Source organism: Lolium perenne, chromosome 2 (genome assembly GCF_019359855.2).
Source record: "Lolium perenne isolate Kyuss_39 chromosome 2, Kyuss_2.0, whole genome shotgun sequence".
NCBI classification, from domain to species: Eukaryota; Viridiplantae; Streptophyta; class Magnoliopsida; order Poales; family Poaceae; genus Lolium; species Lolium perenne.
The window spans coordinates 121,244,382-121,252,810 of record NC_067245.2 but is presented as its reverse complement, the minus strand read 5'-3'; positions in this window follow the sequence as shown (position 1 = coordinate 121,252,810).

Here is an 8,429-nt window from a genome sequence, read left to right as displayed (position 1 = left end):
CTATTGCTTGCCTGCAAGTTCTTGTTTAATCTTGGGGGAACCTGTTTGTGCTAACAACGCGCCGTTACGTTTTTGCAGATGAGATGAGTAACCATGAAGTGTAATGGCCGTCTCTCCAACCCCAAGTAGCACATGTAGCGTACTTCATCACCGGATCTATCAACCCCAGGAAGATCTGCTGTGACTCCCACAGAGTGCTTCTCCTTATGTAAGTCTCTTGTTTTAGCGCCATGTTCTGGGTTCAGATGCTTGTTTGTCTGAAGCTCTTTTAGTTCATTCCTAGCTATGACCGTAACACCTTGCTACTTTCTAGTTCATTGCTAACTTTAAGCGATTGAACATTTTGGTTTGCATTCCCTGCTCTATAGATGTAGCCATCATAACTTCTATCTTACTCAGTCGTTGTTACAAAAATTATAGGCTGCTACTATTTTGTTCATGCCAATCTTGTTCTCCCTGAACATGTTGGTTTGCATTCCCTGTACTACAGGTGATGCCATTGTTATTTCTATCTACTTCGTCGTAAGCTAACAAAGTAACTGCCTGCTATTAGTTCCTGCATGCTATCGCTCTGCCATCCTGCAGTACAAATTTATTTGAACTCGTCACAGTTGCTACTTCCATCATAATTTTGTCTGCCATCTGATTCTTCAAAAGCTGCAATATTAAATTGTTTCTCTTAATTGGCATGGCGCTCATATAGAATGGTGAACATATTGGTGTGCATTCCCTCTTCTACAAGTTCACAGGTGATCCCACTATATTCCGTTTCTGGTCCATCCTAAGCCGTAGCATTAACTATCCTATATGTGTTGCTCATTACAACTTTATATCCCGAAACAAATTGATTTGTTTCCCTTATCTACAAGTTTATGAGTGATGCCATTATAACTCCTATCTGTTTTATTCCTAGCTATTATAGTAACATCCTGCTATTATTTAGTTCATGGCCAATTTTAAGTAATTGCACATGTTGGTTCGCATTCCCTGCTCTATAGCTTTTGGCATCGTAACTTCTATATTTGGTTTACATTCCCTGCTCTGTAGATCTAGCCATCATAACTTTATCTTGCTCAGTCGTTGTTACAAAAATTATGGCCTGCTACTATGTTGTTTGTGCCAATTTTTTACTCCATGAACATGTTGGCTTGCATTCCCTGTACTACAGGTGATGCCATTGTTTTGTATCTAGTTCATTGTAAGCTAACAAAGTAAGGACTTAGTTTGGCATGCTATCACTCTGCTATCTAGCCTGTAGTACAAATAAACTTCTCATACTACTAGATAATAATTTTGCGTGCCATCTTGTTCTTCAAAAGCTGCATTATTGACTTGTTTCTCTGACTTGGCATGACACTCACATATGGAATGCTGAACATATTGGTTTGCATTCCCTCTTATACAAGTTCACAGGTGATCCCACTATATTCTGTATCTGGTCCATCCTAAGCTCCAGCATTAAATATCCTCTATGTGTTGCTCATTACAAGTTTATATCCCGAAACATCTTGATTTGCATCCCCTTCACTATAAGTTCAGGAGTATTATTTAGTTCACGGCCAAAATGAAGTAATTGCACTTGGCACATGTTGGTTCACATTCCCTCCTCTTTAGCTTTTGCCATCGTAACTTCTATTTTTGGTTTACATTCCCTGCTCTGTAGATGTAGCCATCATAACTTCATCTTGCTCAGTCGTTGTTACAAAATTTATAGCCTGCTACGTTGTTGTTCATGCCAAATTTGTACTCCCTAAACATGTTGGTTTGCATGGGACTCGACAGTAGTAAGTCTGCTGTTTCATTCTAACATGCTCTGTTATATTGGTTGTTGGTATGCGGCATGCACTCTTTGTTTGCTTATTGTGCGCATTACAATGATCTTGTTATAACGACGAAATGATGAGTTCCAAATTCTTGGGCAAACAATATTGTAGTGTCTTTGCATTTCCATTGTTGCTGCCTTAACTTGTAATGTCTTTGTTTCAGATATAGGTGCTGCATGGACAACTTAAAAGATTGCCGGATCGCTTCATTGTATTGCTAGGCTTAATTACCATTCAATTTCTCTGGGTTCTGTAATATTTTTTCAAAGCCTTGCAGCTGATGTAATATTTAGTTAGTCTTTATAGTTCTTTCGCGCATTTTTTCTTTGGTGCTTGTGGTAAGTGAGGCTATCCGATAGAAATCGGTGCTGCGTAAATATTCTCAGTATCTAAATCACAAATTCCCATCCCTTAAACGGCCCAATTAAGCGAAATCACATATGTGCCGGCCCGCAAAATCCTAAAGCGCCTATTATGCCGGCATATAAATAGCAACTAAACGGGCTGGCCCACTTACTTATTGGGCCAGCCCACTTGATTTACGGTGGACCCCACACTCTAATTGGGCCGGCCCACGTGCTTTAAGGTGGACCCCACACACTACTGGGCCGGCCCTGTAATAGAAAACTGGGACCCACAAGCTTATTGGGCCGGCCCGCTAACTCGTCGGGGCAGCCCACCTGATTTACCGTGGACCCCACATACTAATTGGGCCGGCCCACTAACTAGTTGGGCCAGCCCAATTGCTTTTGTGGTGGACCCCACATACTAAATGGGCCGGCCCTTTAACAGGAAAGTGGGACCCACCTGTGTTTTTGGCCCGGCCCACTATCTTGTTGGGCCGGACCACTTGCTATATGGTGGACCCCACGTACTAAATGGGCCGACCATTTAACTGGAAAGTGGGACCCACCTGTGTTTTTGGCCCGGCCCACTATCTTGTTGGGCCGTCCCACTTGCAATATGGTGGACCCCACATACTAAATGGGCCGGCCCTTTAACTGGAAAGTGGGACCCACCTGTGTTTTTGGCCCGGCCCACTATCTTGTTGGGCCGGCCCACTTGCTATATGGTGGACCCCACATACTAAATGGGCCGGACCTTTAACTGGAAAGTGGGACCCACCTGTGTTTTTGGTCCGGCCCACTATCTTGTTGGGCCGGCCCACTTGCTATATGGTGGACCCCACATACTAAATGGGCTGGCCCTTTAACAGGAAAGTGGGACCCACCTGTGTTTTTGGCCCGGCCCACTGGCTTGTTGGGCCAGCCCATTTGATCTATTGTGGACCCCACGTACTAAATGGGCCGGCCCGATAGCAGGAAAGTGGGACCCACATGCTAATTGGGCCGGCCCAATAACTTCTTGGGCCGGCCCACTTGCTTTAAGGTGGACCCCACTTGGTAAATGGGCCGGACCGATAATAGGAAAGATGGTCCCACATGTCTTGTGGGCTGGCCCTTTTGCCTGTTGACCGGTCAAATGAGTGCATTCGGCCCGGCCCACATGCTTAGCGGGCCGGCCCATTAAAGTTTTGACCAGTCAACCTTAGAGGTTAGGGCCCGGCCCACATAACTAATGGACCAGCCCAGCTATATAGTTGACCGATCAAACTAAGTCAGCTGGCCCAGCCCGCAAACTTAATGGGCCGGCCCACTTAAGACGTGGCAGGCCTCGTGTGGGCCTACCATCTACCACGGGGTTTGTAACATCCCAAATTTCAAATAAAGGAAGAAGAAGAATTCCAGAGATCCAAAATTCAGAACCAACAAAAACTTTTAAATTGCATATAGTGCCATGCATAGGACTTGTGCATTTTGAGTGATATGCCATGATGATTGTTTTGTTGTTTATATGATAAACTCTAAAACCCTAAAGTGAGCAAGTGAAGATCACAAACCAAATAAACCAAAAAGAGAAAGAAATCAAATAAGAATAAAACCCTAAAAACCCTAACATATGGCATATGCCATTTTTGCCAACTTTGACCCTAGACCCATTTGACCTTCACCATTACTTGTAATATGTTACTAAATAGTTATTACAACTTTGGGAATCAAAGAAATACCATTCAAACCAAATCCAAACTCAAAATATGGTTACATAGAATAATGGTCAAAATTGACATTTACAATCTGGTCACCACTTTGAACCCCTAGATTTCAAGATTTCTAAACTAAACAAATCCCATTCTTTGCATGTCATCCAAGAGCACATCAAGGTGAACAACTTTGGTAAAGACCACCATGCCAAAATCATCTTGGATCAAAAACCATGCTCATGCAAAGTTGAGACTTTTTAACATGAGCAACAATCTCACTTTGTCAAATTTAGCTATTCTTGGATTTTTAAAATTCCACCACCACACATAGTTGCCTCTGGTCATTTGCAACTTATCCAAATGCACCATTTTCAAATTTTGGAATCACTTTGCTTTGACCAAATTTGACAAGAAATTGAAATCGAAAAATTGCCCAAATCTCAAACACTATTCCCAACTCTGAGCACCACTTGAACCCTACATGTTCCCCTGTCCCCTCTCACCCTACTCCATGCATAGTAACCCTAGGAGGAACCCTATGGAGGCAAGGACATGGCCATGCCGGCCATGTCACCACCATGCAGCACCACCTCTCCTCTCCTTCCTTCCCTACCCTGGCCCTGCTGTCCAGTACCTCCACCTCGCCTCCCTACACCTGCCTATGCATGTCGTTGTCGAGGAGGACGCCGACCATCACCGGAAATCGCGCGCCCAGATTGTCCCAGGATGCCGTTGGCGTGGCACGTGCGCATGCCGCGGGCACCTGGCCACCTGTAGCCCCGCCATACCACGGCAACGCCGACCACCTCCGCTCGCCCTAGTACCCGCCACACCACGCGGAGCCCGCCGGATAAGCTGGCGTCACCCCCCCGCGGCCGCCGTCGCCGGAAAGGACGCGCCCGCCCACCATGGCCGCGGTAGTACACGCAACCGCCCGACCGTCGTACGCCTCGCCTCGCCGCGCCTTTGACGCTCAAAGGACCGCCGTGATGCCGCCTACCTCGCGCTGATGTCGCCGACCCCCTTCCTTCGCTGGAGCCGCCGCTCTGCTGTCGACCCTGCCGCACCCCTCACGGCCACCTCGCATCCTATAAAAGGAGCCATCCCCGCGCCTTCACCTCCACAGCAAACTCACTCCCCTCCTCTCTCTGAACCTCCTCCGCTCCTCTCCACTGCACATCGCCGCCGCTAGCCAGCCAATTTCTCGCCGGAGACCCGCAAGCAACCGCGGATCAATCCACCGCTACAGGCCACCTCAAGCCTCGCCGTCGGTACCAATTGACTCGCCGTCGACGACAACCTCGCCTCGCGTCAACGCCGCCCCTCGCCGGAGTCCAGGAGCGCCGCCGACCCCCTACCTCCACCGCGGCAGCGACCTCTTCCCCTCGACGGAGACGACGAGCCTCGACCGTCTGATCTTCGTCTAATCGAACGGATCACATTAAACGGTACCGCTTCGGCAAACTTCAGTCGCTGACGTGCGGGCGCCTCTATCAGGCGGCCCGTGGCGTGTGAAGCATTACTGGGCTGGCCTTTCTGGCATTTTTAAATCTTTCGGCCCGTTTAGTTCCCGCCTAGCCCATTAGTCCCTTTTCAATTTAAATTGATTCAGAGAAATTCAAATACTGGTCCTGTCTTAGAAATTAAATAGTTTCAAATCTACTCAACCAATTTTGATGAACTTTATATTGATGGAAAGCTGGCAAACATATCTATCCAACCCCACTGGTCCCACTTTGAAATCTTTTGTAGACTTAATGTGATAAAAAGAACAAGGCAGAGACTTTTGCAACTTCAAATAAATCTTAAAAATCAACTAAAAGTGCTATTAAGTTGATTTCAACTCTCATAGCTCACATTTCACTTACACTAATTGTTTATGCCAAAATTATGGTATGGTTATCTTGAGTGATCATGGCCCAAATTAAATAAAGGACTATATGGCTATTTTAGTTAAGTGATATTGTCCAAAACTATTATGCAAATCATATGAAGTATTTCACTTCATTTAAATCTTGTCCCAAGTACTTTCATATGAAGTTTGGACCCCTGGTCAAATACTCTCACATGAAATACTTGGTGATTTTAAATCATATTTAGAATTGTTAAATGGTATGAGGTATTCTACCTCATTTAAATCATTTTCTCAAATGATAATGATGAATGGTTGACTTAGGTCAACATGATTTCATGTATGATTGTTTGAGAAGTTAAATCTTAAGAAGATTCAATGAGAGGAAATTATTCCTCAAGAACTAAATGGAAACTATCATTTACATATGTAATGAGAGGAAATTATTTCTCTAACACTAAGTAAGAAAACCCTAGAATAATTTTTGGTAGCAATACTAAGTGATGATGCTAGATCATTTGGAGTGAGCCATTAAGGCTAATTAAGGCTACTTAAGTATTGTTTGGTGATTGTATCCTCGTATTCGTGTATAGACGCTAGTACCGGAGAATACCAGGAAGAGGAAGGATTCTACCCAGAAGAAGAAGAGCACTTTGATCACCTCAACTACCAAGGCAAGCTAACACAATTGCAAGTTCGATTGTTGCAAGCTAATATTCTTGCAAGTGCAAAGCTCTGTTGAGCAAGGCACCCCTCCACTTTACTTGATGTCAATAATCCTATCCCAAGTTTTATATTGCAAGCTTTTACTTGGTTTATTTAAAGATTACTTTTATAGTTAACTTTGGTCTAAGTATAGAGTAGAGCAAGCATATCAAACTTAGCCTAAGAAGCTTATGAGTTAAGTAGCACCCCTCATGACTAGTTGCTAGTGCTAATAAATAAAATTGACTACTCTAGATGGGAACTTGTGAGTTTGAAATGAATTTTGAAAACCTTGGAATGATGAAGTCATTCTATTGAAAGATCTTTTGAAGGTGAATATGACTTGAAAGATATGGTGAATTTTGATTAAAACTAATATTGGTTTGGATGCGATACCTTTCCAATTTTTGAGTACCCCCACAATACCTGATTATGGGTAGGGCTTAACTGGAAGTTTATACATCTTAGTATGGGTTCCCTCTGGACAAGCATCATAGGGGTTATGCCGAGGCTGCCTCCGTTGTATGAGAAATGATGTGAAATGAGGTGAATTGTACGGCCAAGCCCTGTGCAGTTCCCAGGTTGACAGTTGGTCTTCACTGGGAGGCCAAGCTCATGGGGAGAGGTACCTATACTAGGATATATAAGTGAAAGGTTATGGTTGATGATCCGCGTACTGAGTTACGATGATTCGGGGTTATCCCGACGGATGAAATCAAATGTTGTGGCACAAGTGTGCAACCTCTGCAGAGTGTAAACCTATTCAAATAGCCGTGTCCACGGTTACGGACGGTTGGAAAGGCCATACTGTTACCGGTGTCAGATATTTCTTGAAAATGTTGATGAAGTGAAGGGTGACTTGACTTGAATCACAATTGAGTTGTGGGAATGACACTAATGTTCCCACTTGAGTTAGTTAGCTCTTTGAATAAGTCTTTTCTCAAATACTTGTGAACTAAAATTGGCTTTATGCAAATAAACTAGAGCTTAGCACCCCTTACTAGAACTGTTAGCACTTACATTAGTATTAGTTTGCGAGTACTTTAAAGTACTCACGGTTGTGTCCCTGGCTATTCAAATGGCCAGACTATGAAGAGGAGCAGAACTATCAAGATGACGGCAACCAAGATGTCTACGACAACTAGGGAATCTTCTGACGTCAGACGTTGGCCTGTGGACTATAGAGTCCCTTCTATTTACGCTTCCGCTATGAACTTTGTGTCCGTTGATCAATAGATCAACTATTTGTGTAATATTGGATCAAGTGATCTCTATTTGTAAGACGACTATGGTGTGTAATGAATGATGACTTATGATATTCAACTGTTATGTCTCGCAACAACAATATTCCTGGGATTGCGATGTATGACATGACAGGCATCTGGACTGAAAAATTCGGGTGTTAACAGGGTTTCAGCCGGTGAACGTCGTTAACTGCCAGTTAACGGCGTCTACCACGTGTCAGTTTGCATGACGTCAGCAGTCAACGGGCTCCCGGAAACACTTCTGCAACGGTCTAATTTTCCGTGGCGGAATGGCGCCCAAGCGCGACGGACCGAAAAAATCGTCGTAGGACTTTGCCTGACGCAGTTTCGACAACAGAACCCATATCGTCGGGTTAGGCCCATAGGCGACGAAAAATACCCCTTAGCGGACGATTTTGGGACGTTGTCTATCAGAACTTTTCTTGTAGTGACAGTTACCAATGGCATTTGTTATTCTTCAAAAGGTGTTTTATCCAACTGGTGCCATTACTCACAATTATATGCGTATTTCATTGTTTGTATCAGGTGATACGTCTCAAACGTATCCATAATTTCTTATGTTCCATGCTAGTTTTATGACAATACTCACATGTTTTATACACACTTTACATCATTTATATGCATTTTCCGGCACTAACCTATTAACGAGATGCCGAAGCGCCAGTTCCTGTTTTGTGCTATTTTTGGTTTCAGAAATCCTACACATGAAATATTCTCGGAATTGGACGAAACGAATGCCCAGG